Consider the following 22223-nt stretch of genomic DNA (forward strand, 5'->3'; position numbering starts at 1 on the left):
ACAGAATAGAGAACAACTAGCTTAGAATCCAAACTGACATGCTCTGTTTTACAGCTTGGATTCCAGGCTACCAAATAACATGAACAGAAAAATAGCAATTAGGCATAAGTCTTGCTGTTCTAAAATCATCAGGACAAAAAAGTCCTCAAATCTCTGGTTTTGTATGACGAATATCTATTTATTGTCCAACAGGACAGTGGATAATGCTGCACTGTCTGTCTGGTGGAGAGAATATAGATGTGTATGCCTCCCAAATGGCAACCTATTCCCTATATACAGTACCAGTCAATAGTTTTCATACACCTACTCATTCAAGGGTTTTACTGAATATTTTACAATTTTCTACATTGTAGAATAATAGTGAAGACATCAAAACTTTGAAATAACACATTGAATCATGTAGTAACCAAAAAAAGTGTTAAATCAAATTATATTCTGCAAATAGCCAACATTTGCCTTGATGACAGCTTTGCACACGCTTGACATTCTCCCAACCAGCTTCATGAGGTAGTCACCTGGAATGCATTTCAATTAACAGGTGTGCCTTGTTAAAAGTTAATTTTGTTTAATTTCTTTCCTTAATGCGTTTGAGCTGTTGTGAAAAGGTAGGGATGGTATACAGAAGATAGCCCTATTTGGTAAAAGACCAAGTCCATATTATGGCAAGAACAGCTCAAATAAGCAAAGAGAAAGGACAGTTCATCATTAATTTAAGCCAAAGGTCAGTCAATGCGGAACATTTCAAGAACTTTGAAAGTTTCTTCAAATGCAGACACAAAAACCATCAAGCACTATGACGGCACTGGCTCTCATGTGGACCAACACAGGAAAGGAAGACCCAAAGTTACCTCTGCTGAAGAGGATAAGTTCATTAGTTAACTGCACCTCAGATAGCAGCCCAAATAAATGCTTCACAGGGTTCAAGTAACAGACATCTCAGCATCAACAGTTCAGAGGATACTCCACGAATCAGGCCTTCAGGGTTGAATTGCTGCAAAGAAACCACTACTAAAGGACACCAATAATAAGAAGAGACTTGCTTGGGCCAAGAAACACGAGCAATGTACATTAGACTGTGGAAATCTGTCTTTTCGTCTGACGAGTCCAAATTTAAGATGTTTGGTTCTCAACTGCCATGTCTTTGTGAGACGCAGAGTAGGTGCATGGATTATCTCTGCACGTGTGGTTCCCACCGTGAAACACGGAGGTGGTGGTGGGATGGTGTGGGGGTGCTTTGCTTGTGACACTGTCAGATTTTTTGGAATTCAAGGCACACATAAAAAGCATGGCTAACACAGCATTCTGCAGCGATACGCTATCCCATTTGGTTTGCAGAGTGAAGAAAAAGCAGCCAACAAGTGCTTAGCATATGTGGAAACTCCTTCAAGACTGTTGGAAAAGCAATCCTCATGAAGCTGGTTGAGAGCATACTAAGAGTGTGCAAAGCTGTCATCAAGCCAAAGGGTGGCTATTTGCAGAATCTCAAATATAAAATATATTTGGATTGTTTAACACTTTTTTGGTTACTACATGATCCCATATGTGTTATTTCATAGTTGTGATGTCTTCACTATTATTCTACAATGTAGAACATAGTCAAAATAAAGAAAAACCCTTGAATGAGTAGGTGTGCCCAAACTTTTGACTGGTACTGGTGTGCAGTACTTTGACCAGAACATAGGACTCTAGTCACTATATAGTGCACTATATAGGGAATAGAGTGACATCTGGTACACAACCCATGGTCTTCTGTGTCCAGCAATGAAATCCTTCCTTAATGGTCTCTTAGGTCTCTGGTTCATAGTCACACTCTGCACTATTGATTGTTGAGTATTTTTTGTTAATGTTGTGGTGCCAGTGTGAGAAGGGAGCATTGCAGACTAAATCTGTCTTCTCTTACATACAACCCTGATGCCATTTAGATAAACGACCCGGAACAATCTCTAAAATAAACTGTAGTTGAGGGCAATTTCCACAGTAACGGAATTACGCTTTGACTGTTTTTATCACTTTAAAATATATGCCAAACAAAAACCACTGATTTCAAAGTTTAACAAACCATATTACTCTATGCACAAGGACTACTTTAAACAATTTCAACCAAAAAATACAATTAAAAAAAAAAAGTGTAATGAAAGAACTGTGCAAATGCAAACTTTGGTAATGGAATTACAGTGAACATGTTTTCCAAAAGCTCTTAAATATCTGCTCCGATTTAAGATTCAAAGATGTCTGTAGAGATTTGTTATTGAACTATAGTAAGTGAAATGGATTTACACCTGCTAAGGGAATTACACCATAGGTCCCTGGCCTGTACTACACAGAAATGTATAATTATGGTTATGAAAGTCATTCTCCTCGTGTTTCACAAGTCTGGAAAACACATCACAGCACAGCAGAGAACAGTTCAGTACGGTATAGTTTAGTAGAATATACTGTACTCTACTTTTCTTTTCACAGTAGAGGTTCCAACTGCCGGTACAGATCCACCTGTACCTGAATACCAGAGACCCGATCCAGGACCCAAGTGGGTCCGGATCCAGAATTCTAAATAAATGTCATTGGTCTAGGTCAGATCTGCTATGATTGGGTATATATAAACTATAGCGGACTTGTCCGGAATATTCTGTACAGATCCTAACGCGACTGCTGCAGTAAGGAGAGAGAGAGAGAAAATGCATAATTAATGCTTCTGTTCTTACTTTTCACGAGATGGAGCGTGGCGTGTGTAGCTTGTTGTTGGCCAATCATAATTCATCAAAGGCTGAAGAGCCCCGCTCCACGTGTTGCAAAAGTTAGGAGGAGATGGAAGACGGAATGGAAGACAGAATCACATTTACTGAATTAAAGGTTAAAGGATAGGCTACAACAACCAAGAGCCAACAGGAAGGCAGGCTCCACTCTCATGCAAGAGCAGCAGTATAAATTGTAATATTCTCTCTCCACTGCAGAAGTAGTGTTCAGCTCTGTACGGCCTTTACGGATAAGTCAGTTAAAAATGACAAAATACTGGAGACCCATGACAATCATATCATATCAGAGCCGACCCAGACCCGTGACATTATATAGAATTCTGGATCCGGACGTGTGTGTCCAATGAGCACCAATAAATTGTATCTATAATTTCACTTCATATGACAAGGATTAAAAATAATTTGCCAGTAGATTGTCGACTTGATTCATGATAACTGCAAGCTAAGATTTTGAAATAATGATGCTGACATGATCAGTCCAATCAAAGCAACTGTTGATATGTGATTTGACGCCATTTTATCTGTGGCCAATGCCCTTGCGCCTTCTTGGATGGGCACTTCTATTGTAACTATGGCAGCACCCAGGGACTTGAATTTGAGGTCTACCCTTAGACTTGGCGCTGATGTACTGTCCCCACGAGTGACAGAACACTGAGCTAATCATGGCGAAACTGGAGAACATTACCAACACCTACACTCCATATAGTCTGATGGCTGCCCCACCACCACAGAAAGCACAGAGCTAGGTTGAAACACCTGCATTTTGGAGCTGCATTACTCAAAAAAGCAACAAAAAAAGAGTCCATGTTAGTATGCGGCTTTATTAACTATTTTTTTTATTACATCGTTTGCAAACTGATATGGTGACACAAATTAATGCCAAAATAACATGCAAAACGGATAAGCCCTGTTTTTTTTTTTAGCTAAAAATGTGGGGCTCAAAACACAGGTGGGGCTCTGCCCTGAATGATGGGTCGCCACTGAATGCGATCTGCTTCATCTCCGAAGGTACTTCACAAGTTGACTGCAGATATTTACTTAACCCTTTAGACCCCAATAGAATTCTAGGATGCTGCTGTAGATTACTGAACATTTTCAAGATAAAGCTCATTGTCTCACACATTTCAAACAAACAGACATGGCGCAAAAACAATTACAAGTGAACTTAGTTTTAAAGAGCATAACCTCTTCTTTAATATGACACCAGATTCATGTCAATTACACTAATTTTGTGTTCCATTGTGTAAAGACCCTTACTATCAAAAAACTTAATGCAGCAAATTTGACTAAATTACTCACCAAAAATGTACCAGGTATAATATATTATACTTTATTACTTCATTACACTTTATTATACTATATATTTTTAAATGTGATCAGAGGACAATATTCTGAAAGTATTTCAAATCCCACACAAAGTTGGCCACTTGATTGACAATGATTCTTACTTCTGTAACAATGTAAACAACTATTCAGAGACCCTTTCAAAATACAGTGCCATGCGAAAGTATTCGGCCCCCTTGAACTTTGCGACCTTTTGCCACATTTCAGGCTTCAAACATAAAGATATAAAACTGTATTTTTTTTGTGAAGAATCAACAACAAGTGGGACACAATCATGAAGTGGAACGACATTTATTGGATATTTCAAACTTTTTTAACAAATCAAAAACTGAAAAATTGGGCGTGCAAAATTATTCAGCCCCCTTAAGTTAATACTTTGTAGCGCCACCTTTTGCTGCGATTACAGCTGTAAGTCGCCTGGGGTATGTCTCTATCAGTTTTGCACATCGAGAGACTGACATTTTTTCCCATTCCTCCTTGCAAAACAGCTCGAGCTCAGTGAGGTTGGATGGAGAGCATTTGTGAACAGCAGTTTTCAGTTCTTTCCACAGATTCTCGATTGGATTCAGGCCTGGACTTTGACTTGGCCATTCTAACACCTGGATATGTTTATTTTTGAACCATTCCATTGTAGATTTTGCTTTATGTTTTGGATCATTGTCTTGTTGGAAGACAAATCTCCGTCCCAGTCTCAGGTCTTTTGCAGACTCCATCAGGTTTTCTTCCAGAATGGTCCTGTATTTGGCTCCATCCATCTTCCCATCAATTTTAACCATCTTCCCTGTCCCTGCTGAAGAAAAGCAGGCCCAAACCATGATGCTGCCACCACCATGTTTGACAGTGGGGATGGTGTGTTCAGGGTGATGAGCAACTCCAAAATCCCTGCTGCTGTCACTTTATAGGCCCAGGCTGTGGTCTGACATGGGGCAGACACTATATGGAAACATAAGACACCTGAGAGGGAGCCTCTCCCTCTTCCTCCTACCCCACATCTCTATCCCTGCTACCATCTCTAACTCCTCTTCCTCCTTGCCTTCTGCTGTTGAGCCCTGCGTTTTTACATCACTTCCCTCGCTTTCACTGACCTAGAGGAACAGACTAACAGAGGGAGAGCAGAGCAACAAAATGGATACAATTGTGGCCGGGAACATCATCTCCTTTTCTCAACCATACACATACTCTCTTCCTAATAAATCTCCTATTAGAGGTTTCCATAATAAATTGTGTGATACAGTTACACGCCTCCCATTCCACCCACACACACACACACACACACACACACAACAGTATCATGATGCTATACAGCACTTTCAAATCAATCAAAATTATTTTACGAAAACCTTGGTGGCCAGATTGTTTCTCAATTCATGTTGTACATATGCATGTCAGACAGGATATAGAGTACACAAAAATACGTTCATGAATATGTTCATAGATGGGTCAGATTATAACCACAAAGGCTATATAGGGTACAACCACTTCAACACCCATGTTCAGATTACTTTTCATAGATGGTAAGAAGTCAAAGTATGTGGCACAACGGTTTACAGATTCAACACATCAACTACTGTTTATTTAGGATGTTGAAAGTAAAAGATTACAAAGATGACAAAGTGCAATTTAGCCAAACAGGTTTAGAATAATTTTTAATCTATTTTGATGGTCATAGCTGGTTGTCTTTGTAGAGAGGAAGTGAGACTATCAAGTAAGTGACAGTGTCACGAGCAAAGCACAATGTTGCCTCCAACTCGTTTTCTTGCCTGACAGACCAACTACAAAGTTAGCTGATTAATTACGAAGCTGGGAATTAATTGCGTCGGTAGAAAAAGGACAAAACAATCCACTTGTTAGCTGGCTATGTAAACAAATGTCATTGCAACTCAATATCATATGCGCTCCACTGCGTGGGCATCTACCCTAACACGGCAGCTAAGCTGTCAAAAAATAGGAAAATTAGGCAATGTACTACTATAGCCTATGAATATCTGTAGCTACATAGAAAACATGACAAATCAAGACCTAAAATGTTCCCTTTTTAATTTATGGGATTCATATCATCTTCAAAAAATATAGTACCTATTTGGACCGGTATTGACAGTTTCTAAACACCATCCTGTAGCCATTTCCAAATACCCCAGTATATGGTATATACGGTATACCGTCCAAGCCTAGATTCCACATGTCTTACTCATTGTTAGGAAGACTTACGGTGTTATTAGATGTTAATAAGTACTATCTATTGAAGATTATATAAATCCTATAAATGTTTTTTTTTTTTTAAAGGGACAATTTGGGTGCAATCAAGTAGAGATTAAATTATAACTACAGAAACGATTTCATCACAATTTCAGATGGTGGGTGTCGAAATCCTCATGCTTTTTGGGAGATGGAATGATCCAAAAGGATGTCGAGAGACTACATGCTGCTCAGTGCTTACCATGTCATTTGATACAGTACAGTATAATCATGAAGCTGAACAAACACAAAAACACTCCCCTTTCAAGCACACAATGCTGATGTTGTTGCTGACTACCGTCAACACAGATCTACCCTGCCACACTGAAGCATCCAACCATCCCCAAGCTCAGTGGAAACATAATGGCCTTTCCCATCCATCCGTCCATTTCTACAAGGAATATCAGCTCAATGTTTTACATACATATCTTATACTTAATATCACGCTTCCAGGATAGAGAACTGTGCAGCTACTGATAAAAGCTGCAATCGTAGCATCAGGCCCAGAGTTGTACATTTCACACCTGGCTGATTCATCTGCATTATGTACTAACCCCACATCACACAGGTTCCCCCTTCCCACTATTACTCAACAACTGGTGCACATCAGAAATGTGCAGGGGTGTAGCATTGACTGTGGTCACTATGGAAACGAAGCACATTACCATGGAAACTGGGAATAGCCTTTTAAACTTATGTAATAGTATAGCAATCTATCATTACAGTACACACCAACTCTACTCCAAATGAAATGTGTTATTAACACGTTCCAGACTTGTTACAGAGAACTGGGAATAGAAATCTCATTCATGACAGATTGCACTAGGTAGTAGTAGGGATACAGGTTGCAACACCATTGTCATCTTTGAACCCAAAATGAGCCTATGTCCTTCTGACTAAAGATTTGGTTCAAAATGCACTCTAAATCTCTCACTGATGCATGCATACCTAAATATTTTACAACGTATAACCTTCCAATATAATTAAAGGAATGAATCAATCTGGGTCACATTCCAACACAGTGCTATGGGGGAAACTAACCTAAAGAGTAGTATTGATTAGAGTAAGACGGCTTTGGAGAAATTCTGCAACAGTCCAGATGCTGTCCATAACTTTTCCGTCCTTTCCCAGCCTGCATCCTGACATGAGGCAATGATGAATGCATTAGGAGAGCGAGAGATGGCGACTAATTGTTAGTACTACAATAACTTCAGTCAAAAAGCTGTTAGCTAGCGAGCAAGAGAGAAGATAGATGTTAAGTTTCAGCTCTGCAGACAGACCAGAGTTACTGTAGGGAGGGTAGGGTCCATTGAGATGAACATGTGTGTTCTTGACTTTTGATCTCCAATAACCTCTGCCGAGTCCCCAACAACCAGATGTTGCAGTTCAGGGGAAATGGGAAGAGAGGCTGATGCTTCTTCCGATTTTGGACGTTAACGAGGCGACACTCCATCTTAACTCCTCCTACACATTTACTGGATAGGTTTTACAGTGCAGAAAACAACCTCCCGACAGTTTTTCTTCTCGTCAAGACCAGTATGTAGGTGGATCTACTTTCAGGCGTTTATTTTACACCTGCTAGATCTCCAATAACAGTAGAGAATGTAATGAAAAATAACATTTCAGTTAGCTTATTTCAACATCATAGATAATGAAAGTGAAAAACATTTGAATTATTTGAGACACCATTTGGCTGTGTAATGTTATGTAACCCCACTCTACACCCCTTTAGTCATTATGTTGGAGGGAAAACCTATTTAAAATTGGCTTGTTGGACTGTGCAAACATTTAAAATTACGTTTTTTTCATCACATGCACAAGTACAGCGAAATACCTTTCTTGCAAGCGCTTTCCCAAAAATGAAGTAATCAATATCAGTAGTACTATAAAATAAAGCAGAACAAAAATACATAAGAAATAAGATCATTTTACCAAAGCGCTTTCAATCAGAGCAGGAAGTTCCGTTGAAAATACCTTTCCATCAAACCTAGGTCATAGAATATATATATACATATTTTTTTTAAACAACAGGATAAAAAGAGCACTTGCGTTAGCTCCAAAAATATGCCAGTCAAGTCATTTTGTGAAAGGATTTTGCGAGGAGAGGAAACTGAAGTTTTGGTCTCAAACTCACCCTCTCTCACTTCCTGTGTGTGTGCCTCCATATCTGGATGGGTCAGTGATACATGGCGAAGTCCACTATGCTTCCAAACAATGAGTGCAGTCTCTAACTCCAGAGTGAATGCCTGTCATAGATAGAATCCATAATAATGCTTCTTTGGGATGTAGGAATCCACTGCCTGACAACTGTTGCCTGTGCCTCAGATAACTAGTGCCCCTAACAGAAGAACGCATTATAGCCATGGTCCTTTTCACTCATGTAAATGAGATGCTATGAGCATTGAACAGTGTGTTCTGTGTGTCTGTTGCAGTGTTTACATGGCAAAGCCCTGATAACCATCCTCAAGCATCCAATTTGTAGCCCAATATGATAAAACTTCTATACTCATGAATGTTGAAGATGGAAATACTTCTGTGTGTTTCTGGCTATTAAAATACTATTCTGATTTCACTAAAATGCTCTCTTACAGCTGGGGGACGAGTGGTTATCGACTGCATAATGTCATTATTGAATCCGTAGAGCGTTGTGTTGAGGGGGCAGTGACCGTGCTTGGCGAGGGTTCTCTCAAGGCTTTATGTGGCAGTCAGATGTCACATGTAAGAGGGAGATCGGTGTCTGAGGGGAGATTGGTTTGGAAAATGGCACACTATGAAATTCCAAATGGACCAAATGGACAATAAAGTATTGTAATGATCTCGATATATCATGAATAAAAGATTGTCCAGGACAGTGGATCACATTCTCATATCAAACTGTTTATTATACAAATCAAATTGTATGACTACACTAAGTAAATTGTTATATACCAAATCATTAACCCTGATGGCTCTCTCACTGATACAGGATGTAAGAGAGAGAGAACCATTAAGCATGCCAATATAACAGAACCTGTTGTGCCCAGCCCCCCCTGTTCCACCAACCACAATGAGTCCTGGCACCAAAACATTCCAGGCATTCCTTTGATTGGCAGGCAGCAGGGGGACTGGCCTGCTGGACCCCACGAAAGCCTGAGTGACCGGTAAACGTGCCGTGATAACCACACAACAACAGGACGTCAGAAAAGAGGCACACAACTGTCCAAGCGGGTCGCTACATATAGTATCTATTCCATAGAAATGTAATCAATGGCATAATTGGTGGACTGGCAGCCATTGAGTGTATCCACGACTAGGTTGAAGATGTAATAATTACATGCAGAAGCGTTCGAACAGAGATGTATAAAAAAAATATATATAATATATATTTTTTTTAATTAAAAATCTTGTTACCAGTGCTGTTGCTTGATTTTATATGATCAGCATTGAAAACAAAACTAGCAGGCTGAGGAATCCAATAATAAAGTGAATGTAGGTTATTTTTTACATGTTTTTTTAAACTAAATTAATATAATGACAGTAAAGCACTTATGCTATGTATTCGCTGAAATTCACTACGGTTGTGTTAATTTTTTTAAGGGTGCAGTAGCCCGTTAATTAAATTGCGCACCTAGCAAGATACTGTTTTGCTAGTGGTGTTTCTGTACATGTCCTACATGTGATGGCAGAGTTTGCTAAATAAATGCCCCTGATTGATACAAATCATCATGGTATCATTCTGCCAGGGTAGGCCTACTTTGCAGTCAACATTTAATTGTGAAGGTTTTTGGGGGAAGCATTTAGAAATCGATGTGCTAAAATGCGCATGATGACTGAATTGCGCATCGCAAAGATTCAACCAAGACTTCGTACCCAATCATTTTCAATACATTGTTTACATGTCCATTGTTGCCTTAGCATATACTGGTAGATAAAAGTTTTAACTTATTTTCTACCTACCTTTCCTTAGTGGCTACAGATGTTTTTCTGTAAGTTGCAACAACCAGTTGAGTGCTGCACTCTCTTGCTGCCTGCTGAGACTGTGTGGCGCGCATCTGAACATAGAGTATTTCACAGGCTTTGCATTTGTGTAAGTTACTTTTCGCCTGATTTCTCTATTGTACGACAACTACATAATTGATAGGGTGAAATACCTCCACCACACCACTTTGATACGCGTCAGTGGGGATTAAGAAGTGAGTATACGCAATACCCACTGAACAAAAAGTGGGTATACGGCATATATCTGCATATAGCATCCACTACACCACTGAGTGCCACTGGGCTGGATCAACCTGTTTTTCTTGAAACATTGTAAAATATTAACCTAGGTATTCAAATATTTCAAGACTTCAGAAAACATTGTTTCTTGAGTCCAACACAAGACTCCCCCCCTTGCACTGACAAATCTTGCATTCTACACAATGAAACCCAGCCAAACGTTTGCACTTGGAGAAAGGAAGGAAAGAGAGCGAGAGAGAGGGGGAAACAAACTTGAAATGAGGAACACATTTTAATCATCATCTACACTGGGGTCAAGGGTGTGGGTTGGTGCACTAAAACAACCTTGAGGTCGACCGATTAATCGGCATGGCCGATTAATTATAACAAATCGGTAATCTGCATTTTTGGACTCCGATTACATTGCATTCCACGAGGAAACTACGTGGCAGGCTGACCACCTGTTACGCGAGTGCAGCAAGGAGCCAAGGTAAGTTGCTAGCTAGTATTAAACTGCTCTTATAAAAAACAATCAATCAATCTTCACATAATCACTAGTTAACTACACATGGCTGATGATATTACTAGTTTATCTAGCGTGTCCTGCGTCGCATATAATCAATGTTAATTTATCATCGAATCACAGCCTACTTTGCCAAACAGGAGATGATTTAACAGAAGCGCATTCGCGAAAAACGCACAATATACAGAAGTATATATATTTTTAAACCTGCATATTTAGTTAAAAGAAATTCATGTTAGCAGGCAATATTAACTAGGGAAATTGTGTCACTTCTCTTGCGTTCATTGCACGCAGAGTCAGGGTATATGTAACAGTTTGGGTCGCCTAGCTTGTTGCCAGAATTGTACATAATTATGACATACATTGAGGGTTGTGCAATGTAACAGCAATATTTAGACTTAGGGTTGCCACCCGTTTGATAAAATACGTAACGGTTTGGTATTTCACTGAAATAATAAACGTTTTGTTTTCAAAATGATCGTTTCTGGATTTGACCATATTAATGACCAAAGGCTCGAATTTCTGTGTTTATTATATTATAATTAAGTCTATGATTTGATATTTGATAGAGCAGTCTGACTGAGCGGTGGTAGGCAGCAGCAGGCTCGTAAGTACTCATTCAAACTTTACTGCGTTTGCCAGCAGCTCTTAGCAATGCTTGACTCACAGCGCTGTTTATGACAAGCTTATCAACTCCTGAGATTAGGCAGGCAATACCAAAGTGCCTATTAGAACATCCAATAGTCAAAGGTATATGAAATACAAATCGTATAGAGAGAAATAGTCCTATAATAACTACAACCTAAAACTTCTTAACTGGGAATATTGAACCACCAGCTTTCATATGTTCTAATTTTCTGAGCAAGGAACTTCAATGTTAGCTTTTTTTACATTGCACTTGTACTTTCTTCTCAAACACTGTGATTGTGCATTATTTAAACCAAACTGAGCATGTTTCATTATTTATTTGATACTAAATAGATGTTATGTATTAAGTTAAAATAAGTGTTCATTCAGTTTTGTTGTAATTGTCATTATTACAAATAATTTGTATGTATATATATTTTTTTACATTTTATTCTTATTGTACGATTAATCGGTATCGGCTTTTTTTGGTCCTCCAATAATCGGTGTAGGAGTTGAAAAATCATAATCGGTCGACCTCTAAAAAAAACTATCTTAAAAACAAGAGTCTGTGTGTGTGTAGCAGTTCCAATCGAAATGGTGTTCCTCCCATTCCAACAAAATAACAAAATCCAAGGAGATACCCCTCCAGTTCGCTCTACAGGCTGCTAGCCTAGTTTGCCTCTACTAATCTTTATAAAAAGGAGGGGAATTACAGCCCACTAACTGACTGGAAAAATATATCAACAGCTAGCAGACTAAAGAAGCAATAGTTTAGTGAAATATGCTCTGATCTCCAGTATTGCCCCAAATTTAACAGCAATCTGCATTCCAGAGATGGCATGGCACACATTCACCTGGGGTCTATCTCACTAGTGCATAGCGTAGCAAAACACTTTGCAGCAGAAAACGAAGTGTTTCTTATTGGACAAGTTCTGCAAGTCCCCCCATGTTTCAGTGAGTTTGGTTACGTTTGGTGCCCAATGAATAATACCCTGATATCAGCAGGTCAAAGACAGGGTGAAGGCACACATTCATTCGCCAGGTCAGCACAGAGCCTCAGACATCCCTGTTCATCCTCTGAACAACCCTCAATGCTCTTACCAAGCCTTTCACTGCCTGGCTGCATGACAATTACCTATGATGGGATAACACTGTACAGAGAAGGACAAAGTATTAATCTCAAGGCTTTTTTCATAGAAATCCATAATGCTTCCTTATTCTTTGGGTTGTTGACATGTGTACTGTAGCCTAGGCAAGGCTGGATTGTCATCAGTAGGAAAGAGTAATCAAACATCTCTTGGGAGATTGGAAGCTTATTGGATGATTGTTCAAATAGACAAAGAAAAATACGGGATGTTCAAAATTCAACATGAAATACTTCATTGTTACAGTGCACTGGGAAAAATATCACACCTACGGGACAGGTACAGGATGGCAACAACAACTGCCCGAGTTATACCAGGAATGCACAATCCCTCCATCAGTGCTCAGGCTGAGAGAGGCTGGACTGGGGGCATGTAGGCCTGTTGTAAGGCAGGTCCTCACCAGACATCACCGGCAACAATGTCGCCTATGGGCACAAACCCACTGTCGCTAGACCAGACAGGACCGGCAAAAAGTGCTCTTCACTGACGAGTAGCAGTTTTGTCTCACCAGGGGTGATGGTCGGATTCGTGTTTATTGTTGAAGGAATGCGCGTTACACCGAGGCCTGTACTCTGGAGCGGGATCGAGGTGGAGGGTTCGTCATGGTCTGGGGCGGTGTGTCACAGCGTCATCGTACTGAGCTTGTTGTCATTGCAGGCAATCTCAACGCTGTGCGTTACAGGGAAGACATCTTCCTCCCTCATATGGTACCCCTGACATGACCCTCCAGCATGACAATGCCACCAGCCATACTGTTTGTTCTGTGCGTGATTTCCTGCAAGACAGGAATGTCAGAGTTCTGCCATGGCCAGCGAAGAGCCCGGATCTCAATCCCATTGAGCACGTCTGGGACCTGTTGGATCGGAGGGTGAGGGCTAGGGCCATTCCCCCCAGAAATGTCCAGAAACTTGCAGATGCCTTGGTGGAAGAGTGGGGTAACATGTCACAGCAAGAACTGGCAAATCTGGTGCAGTCCATGAGGAGGAGATGCACTGCAATACTTAATGCAGCTGGTGTCCCCACCAGATACTGACTGTTACTTTTGATTTTGACCCCCTTTGTTCAGGGACACATTATTCAATTTCTGTTAGTCACATTTCTGTGGAACTTGTTCAGTTTATGTCTCATTTGTTGAATCTTATGTTCATACAAATATTAACACATGTTAAGTTTGCTGAAAATAAATGCAGTTGACAGTGAGAGGACGTTTCTTTTTTTGCTGAGTTTAGGTGTTCAAATAACATCTGGCTATTAGCAATGACTGACTCAAAGGTTTGAAGGTCTCCTACTTCCTCCTACTTCTCCTACTGTCCTGTCCCATTCATTATTCAGGCCTACTGTAAACCGTAAAATACTATCCAATTAGGGGCCACATACAGTTCTCTAACAACATTGCATAATGCTGCACTCGATATTGCATAATGCTATGATAAATATTATAATAAAACACACCAATGCACTTGTTTAACCTAAACTCAGCGTCCTGTCCCCTGGCTATTCAACATTCTCAGACAACAGCCTACTAGAACGTGTGGCTTTAGGAGCCTAGACCCACTCCTGCGTTTGAATTAGACTAGGTGGGTGATGGGATTAGTAGTAGCCTACAGAGCCATTGTTGTTACTAACCCTACCAGTAGGCCAACACAACTATTCAGTGTATAATTCACTATTGCTTCAGTTACAACAACAAAAAAGGTCCACACGCCCCTCTGCAAAGTCCATTGGCGACGCGTAGGCAACGTTGTAGCGACGCTACTAGCAAGTTCGCTACATATTATACAAAGAGAAATGAAAATAACACTTCCATAATTTACATGATCTCGCACCGACTGGATCGTACTACTATTGACATAACATTATCTGTTGCAACTTACCCTCGTTTATTCGAAATATGGTTGGAAAGACAGCACCTTCTTCTAGATAGCGAGCCTGCTATTTTCACAATTTCTATCCGAGGTGCTTTCAAAAGGGTCTGGTTCTGCTTGTAGTTATTGCGACGCTCCGCCCAACTACCGCCCTCTCACTTGGGTTAGTTCTTTCTGGAATCCTTGGGACGTCCCTAATCTTACTTTACCACAACCGTAACCCTTACCTAACCTTAACCATTTTCCATGTCAACTTCAATAGGGCAACGTCAGAGTTGTGACGTCCCAAGGATTCCGGAAAGCATGGACCCTCTCACGTGGGTGCGGTGAATGCCTGGCACGTATGTATAATTGGTTGTGCTCATAATCCATTGCTGCAAAGGCACAGGCCTTCGATTTATAGGAATGTATGGAGCAACACAATGTTTAAAAAATATGTTTTTTTTTCATCCCAAAATACATATAACAGTGCAGCCTATTTAACATGACTGTGCATAAAAAGCCAAACCTGATAATATATCACAGAAGATTAGCCTATACTGTAGGTATCCGAATGCCTCACGTTTCTCTAATTTGGGGCATTTATGCTTTAGGCATAAATGTTAATTGTGTATATAGATAATTCATTTAATTAATTGCAGGACTTCTTTGAAAGACAATAACATTTAGTTGAGAACTCCCCCCTTTAATGTGTCCATTACATGAAATAGATAGAAATCATGTAGTCGACACACTCATGTCACCTTGTGGCATTGTAAGGAAATACAGGCTTTCCCTTCAAAAGTTAAAAAAGTCAACCACTCAAAACTATTCATGTTTTATACAATAGTTTACCCCCTGTAGTAGACCTCGAGATTAGAAATAAACCACATCTGCGACCATCTGCGTGCGTATCTCTTTGCTTTGAACGGTGTTGCAAAAATAATACAAAAATAAATATTGTTACAAGCTGCGAAATGTTATTGTTGCTACTGTACAGCACGAACCAATCATCTGGTTTCCACTAGATAGCACAGCCACAAAGTCTAAATAGGCTATATCAAAACAAAATGTAGCTTTTCGTCTTCATTCAAGGTTAGTTTAGCAGTGTGGTTAGGTTTAAAATCACATTTTAGGAAGATAAATTCCAGAAATAGAAACTAGTAACGATAATTCTTTGGCGAATCCGGAAATGACGTCCTTTCAGAAATTATGTAAATTTCGTCTGCGTAACATCAATGCACTTCAATGCACAAACGTAACATCAATGCACTTCAATGCACAAACGTAACATCAATGCACTTCAATGCACGATAGTAAGATGTACATTCGCTTTTATCCAAGAGTAGAAAATAATCATATTTTCTGATTTAGGTAAGCGTCAAAAGCTGGTTGAATAACGGCAGCTAGCTAGTCAGAATGTTTCTATAGATATCAAACAGATAACGTTACATTAATGTACTTATTGCCAATTGCATTAACCATATTAAGGGGATAATATTTTTTTAAACGCAGCTAATTTACAGGATTTTGCTACACAAATTGCAGCTTTCATTGATGTGCAGCTAAACAGTCTGCCATACTACGGTTTGGCAGGGCAAAACGTTTTGGTGATTTCTGGTAGGCCAATAATATATACACAATTAACATTTATGCCTAAAGCATAAATGCCCCAATTTAGAGAAACGTGAGGCATTCGGATAACTACAGTATAGGCTAATCTTCTGTGATATATTATCAGGTTTGGCTTTTTATGCACAGTCATGTTAAATAAGCGGCACTGTTATATGTATTTTATATTTTTTTAAACATTGTGTTGCTCCATACATTTCCAATACTCTACTCAGCAAACTGGATGCAGTTTATCACAGTGCCATCCGCTTTGTTACTAAAGCACCTTATACCACCCACCACTGTGACCTGTATGCTCTAGTCGGCTGGCCCTCGCTACATATTTGTCGCCAGACCCACTGGCTCCAGGTCATCTACAAGTCCATGCTAGTTAAAGCTCCGCCTTATCTCAGTTCACGATGGCAACACCCACCAATAGCACGCGCTCCAGCAGGTGTATCTCACTGATCATCCCTAAAGCCAACACCTAATTTGGCCGTCTTTCCTTCCAGTTCTCTGCTGCCTGTGACTGGAACGAATTGCAAAAATCGTTGAAGTTGGAGACTTTTATCTCCCTCACCAACTTTAAACATCTGCTATCTGGGGCAGCTAACCGATCGCTGCAGCTGTACATAGTCCATCGGTAAATAGCCCACCCAATTTACCTACCTCATCCCCATACTGTTTTTATTTATTTACTTTTCTGCTCTTTTGCACACCAGTATCTCTACCTGCACATGACCATCTGATTATTTATCACTCCAGTGTTAATTTGCTAAATTGTAATTATTTGCCTACCTCCTCATGCCTTTTATATATATGTATGTATATAGACTCTTTTTTTCTTTTGTGTTATTGACTTGTTTATTGTTTACTCCATGTGTAACTCTGTATTGCTGTCTGTTCACACTGCTATGCTTTATCTTGGCCAGGTCGCAGTTGTAAATGAGAACTTGTTCTCAACTAGCCTACCTGGTTAATTAAAGGTGAAAAAAAATAAAAAATAAAGGCCTAGGTCATCAAAATAAATCAATGGCAGCATGTTTCTGGACTCATTCAGTTTTTTTTTTTTTTACCTGATTAAGTACAATACAATTGGATATGTATGTTGAAAATGCAATTTATATTGCTAAAATTTAAGTTACAAATTATGGTTTCGCTGCTTCCTGTCGACAACACATTTAGATAAATACCCCAATATCAAAGCAGTTTTAACCTGTCCAAATCAATAAGCATGCAGAAACAGTTCGTAATATTTAAAACCTAAACCGAAAATGTAGTATCTACACATACATATGCATCAACAGTAAATTCAATAAACTTTTTTTAAAACGAGCACCTTATAAACCGTACACAAGCACCAAAACCCCTGTTGTTTTTACAAGTGGCAAGGGGAGATTAGGTGAGAATTCAGGTTGTAAACGCTGTTGAAACTACCACAACTAAAAAAATGGAAACTAGATTTTTACATCACTGGTTCGAGAACAACCTACAGAAGACGGAGAGCTACATTTTTAGAGCTGCGTTTCGATTTTGGAGTCGCCAAATCGGAAAGAGCAACACTTATTTGTCAATAACGCGATATCACGTTGAAATAAATTGCGTAGAGAGGGAAATTAAGGTTCCGGGTCCTGATTAAACGAGCACCGCAAAAAAAAAAATGGGAATAAGGTGTATATCACTGGTTAGAGGACAATTTGTAGAATACCGCTAGCGACATTTTGATTCAAGTGGGTTGCTATCTGGGTAAGTGTATCGCAACACATTTGTTTGTGTTAGTCATTTCCATCGATGTCACGCTGAAGACAATAGAACTGGGTGTAAACGTTTGGGGTGTAGTCTTATTTTGTCGTGATGGCTATACACTTTTTTTTATATATACTAACATCACCAATCTGAGGTAAAAAGAATGTGTTATTCCACTCAATTGTATGGGGTGAAAATGCAAGTTTTGTAAGTTAGTAACACAAACTGTCCATATTAGGGAAATTAGCGCAATATACAATAATTTAGTATGGCAAAATAATTAAACATGTTCATTTTAAGATTACAGTATGTTGCCCACTCACACACTATTGCAACAATGACATTTCTCACACATTTAACCATTTAGAGAGTTTAAAAATGCTCTAAAATACATTTAGAGCAGGGATGGTTAACTTTGATGGGGTGGGGGCCACAACAAAAATCTAAACTCATCATGAGGGGTGGCAGTTGCTCAAGTTCTGTTTACCCACATCCATACCCCCCAATCACCCCACACGACCAGTAAAACATTTTAGTGCCCCACCTATTGAGAACTGAGAGAATTGTTTTAAAGTGAATTTTGTAAAAAAAAATCCACGGGGAGTAGAGAAAATGTTGCAGTTTTCTGCAATTCTACAGATTTTGCCATTGGCTGGAGAGAAGATTTAGCAATCTTAGAATATGTCAGATCATTCTACTAATTTTGCCATAGGGTGAAGAGAATGTTTGCAGTTTTTAATGATATCTGAGTGAGACTGACTAACAAAATCAATGGCGGGCTCCCTGGCCGGTAATTCGACCATGATAACAAGTTGAAAAAACTGACCACAAAATGTATGTTAGAAATCCCCCAAAAATTATCTGACATGGGCTAATTGACTGACAACATGAGACAAATTGCTGAAGCATAACCAAATTTCGAAATTGCACCTTGTGTATTCTACTATTCTAACTCACAACAGTAAATTGAGACCCCAACTCTTGAAAACATTATTATTTTTTTAAACTTTTCCTTTGGTGGGGGAGATTGATCCGATGGCCTGCAAAAAGGAGTCTGGGCAGGCAGTTACCACTTCCCTGATGGTAGAGAGTTTAAAAAGTCTCTTAAACAATTTAATCAGGGTACTCTAGACTAGAGCCTCCATAGTGTCTTTGCAGCAGCCTGAACGTTTGACCTCTCTACTATGGTGGTGGGCTGACGCTAGCCTTCTAGGAGCATTCTGCATTCTCCCTACAGTTTTCAGCGGTTAGCTTCGCCCACAACTGGCTCATGTGAACTACAACCCCGACATTTGCAATGCGACTTTCGAAACATGGTCCTTGTCTTTCATCAGTGAGAAACAATCCTTCAAATAAAGAAATACACCAACTGTTGCAGTTTTGCACAGATCCATATACAGCTACGTGTGCCTCCATCCAACAAGAATACACTTCCTGAGTTAGGTTTACACACACAGGTGTTCGGAGCACGCTAGATGGTGTATTAGCACAGGGGGTCCTCTTTCATCTGTTTTCCGTAAACAAGCGCTGTAACATTGCGATATGGCCGTGTGGGTACTCTAACCTTATAAAGGTGTGTATGAACGTAACATTTTTTTCGTATTTTTTTCCCACTCTTATGAAAGACAAGGTCCTTCCAAAACCGTACTGCAAGCGATGTGTGTTAATGTTCAGACCGAGAGTCGGGCCTCTTAACAAAGCTCCTCAGTACAGAAGACTCCTTTGTCCAATGACACTTATGAGTAATATAATGGAACAATAATGAATAAAGATGCCCAAACAAGCACTAGTAGTGGATGTTCTTCAACTGTAAAATGCACTAGATGGTGTAAGACATCCACAAAGAATGTCTGTCTAAATAGTGACGGCAGAGCTAGTTCAAACTGCAGTAGGATAGTTCTCCTCACAGGTGGGTGAAACAGCCCATGCTTGGTGAATAGCATTTGGCTGATGTCTGGGAGCAGGACACGGGAGCACTGAATAGATAATGTGAGACAAAAGTGAGAGAAGAGAATAAATGTAGTTTCAGCTAGAAAATGAACATCCTGACAGACTGAGGCAGGTTGCTCTGCAATCATCCTACTCCAACAATTAACAGGGATAATGTGGCATTTCTTATTTGTCTGTATGAATTAAATGAGTGTTTCCTGCCTTAATGACTATTAGCTTTACACTACTTGTCCTATAGAGTTGTTGTAGTCTTAAATTATTACTTGAAATAAACTGATAAATGCTCCTTGTCCCAGAATGGCATGCCAGCTAGTGATGAAGCTGTCTGCTCCTGATAGCTAAACTACTAAGGTTGCTGCATTTTAAGTTGGGAGTCATTTTACAGCTTGCATTGATGGTATCATATTTATATACAGTAACTAAATATACTGAACAAAAATATAAACTCAACATGTCACAATTCCAACGATTTTACTGCGTTACAGGTCATATAAGGAAATCAGTCAATTGAAGTAAATTAGACTAATCTGGATTTCACATGACTGAGCAAGGATGGGCCCACCCCAACCACTTGGGAGCCAGGCCCACCCACTGGGGGGGCCGGGCCCAGCCAATTAGACTAAGTTTTTCCTCGACCTTAGATACAGAAGATGTAATTGGCAGACGTGATCAAAATGTGCAAGAACTGACATTGCCAACAGACGGAAATGTGTTCGGAAGAAATAAATATAGCATATATGTAAAAAACAACAACTCTTCCTCGACAGATCGATATTCTCAAACTAAAGCAGATAGCTTGCTACGGCCCACCATCTATACCGTCGGTGCATAATGGAATATTTAGCTATTTTTCGAGTCTTGTTTACTTGCAACATATCACATGTTCTCATATGCTCTCACCATATATGTGCAGTATTGCTTCCAGTGCAGGACAATGGGGAGACATTTTAGGCACCGCTGTATTACTGTAGATAAGAGTAGCCATTTTCCTAATGACACATTTGAGAAATTATTAACCTTGTTTTCCCTGTCCCCTCGGTTGCAGGTTGTCCATTGATCGTTGAGATACAGCTATGGTCTGCATTCCCTGCATCGTCATTCCCATTCTCTTGTGGGTGTATAAGAGGTTCCTTGAACCCATCATCTACCCCTTCATGGGTCCAATTATAAGCCGATTTTGGCCAACAAAAAAAGCTGTCCAGGAGAGTGTCACAGGAACGGGTGATATGAAAGCCAGTGAAAAGAGCAATGGATGCCCAGTGGTGAGCAATGGAGCATGCAAGGTAATACATTACCCAAAACCTGTTATTGGATTATGGACTCAGACAGTGTTCCTCCACTAGTAGACTGCACCTGTAGCAACCTCCGGTGACCAAGGCTCAGACTGGCTATGAATGCTGAAGAAGGCATCGCACACATTGTATACTGAACACAAATATAAAAGCAACATGTAGAGTGTTGGTGCCATGTTTCATGATCTGAAATAAAAGATCCCAGAAATGTTCCATATGCACAAAAAGCTTATTTCTCTCAAATTTAGTTTACAAATGTGTTTACATCCCTGTTAGTGAGAATTTCTCCTTTGCCAAGATAGTCCATCCACATCACAGGTGTGGCATATCAATAAGCTGATTAAACAGCATGTCAATTACACAGGTGAACCTTGTGCTGGGGACAATAAAAGGCCACTGTAAAATGTGTATTTTTGTAACATAACACAATGCCACAGATGTCTTGGGTTTTGAGGGAGTGTGCATTTGGCAAGCGGACTGCAGGAATGTCCACCAAAGCTGTTGCCAGATAGTTGAGTGTTCATTTCTACACCATAAGCCTCAAATGTCGTTTTAGAGAATTTGGCACGTCCAACCGGCCTCAACCGCAGACCAAAGTTTATGGTGCCGTGTGGGCGAGCGGTTTTCTGATGTGAACAGAGTGCCCAATGGTGCGGTTATGGTATGGGCAGGCATAAGCTACAGACAACAAACACAATTGCATTTTGAATGCACAGAGATAGTGACGATCTCTTGAGGTCATTCATCCATTGCCAACACCTCATGTTTCAGCATGATAATGCACGGCCCCATGTCGCAAAGATCTGCACCCAATTCCTGGAAGATGAAAATGTCCCGATTCTTCCAATACCTGCATAAGCACCAGACATGTCACCCATTGAGCATGTTTGGGATGCTCTGGATCGACTTGTACGACAGCTCGTTCCAGTTCCCGCCAATATCAAGCAACTTCGCTC

At 39.9% G+C, this 22223-nt stretch overlaps 1 protein-coding gene across 17 annotated transcripts in view; it reads right to left on the reverse strand.

Annotated features, from left to right (window-relative positions):
* The window catches only part of LOC139408933 (alpha-adducin-like), a 48950-nt gene extending 33982 nt beyond the window's left edge, over nucleotides 1-14968 (reverse strand). For 12 of the 17 annotated variants that reach the window (XM_071153415.1, XM_071153407.1, XM_071153414.1 and 9 more), the window contains exon 1: nucleotides 14699-14875. The gene's annotated coding sequence lies outside the window, so the exon portion shown is untranslated. Of the gene's footprint in view, nucleotides 1-14698 lie in introns of all 17 variants that reach the window. The other 5 variants (XM_071153408.1, XM_071153417.1, XM_071153421.1 and 2 more) reach the window with 3 other exon arrangements.
* Between the last annotated feature and the right edge of the window lie 7255 nt (nucleotides 14969-22223).

The sequence above is a fragment of the Oncorhynchus clarkii genome, chromosome 5 (assembly GCF_045791955.1).
Source record: "Oncorhynchus clarkii lewisi isolate Uvic-CL-2024 chromosome 5, UVic_Ocla_1.0, whole genome shotgun sequence".
Taxonomy (NCBI): Eukaryota; Metazoa; Chordata; class Actinopteri; order Salmoniformes; family Salmonidae; genus Oncorhynchus; species Oncorhynchus clarkii.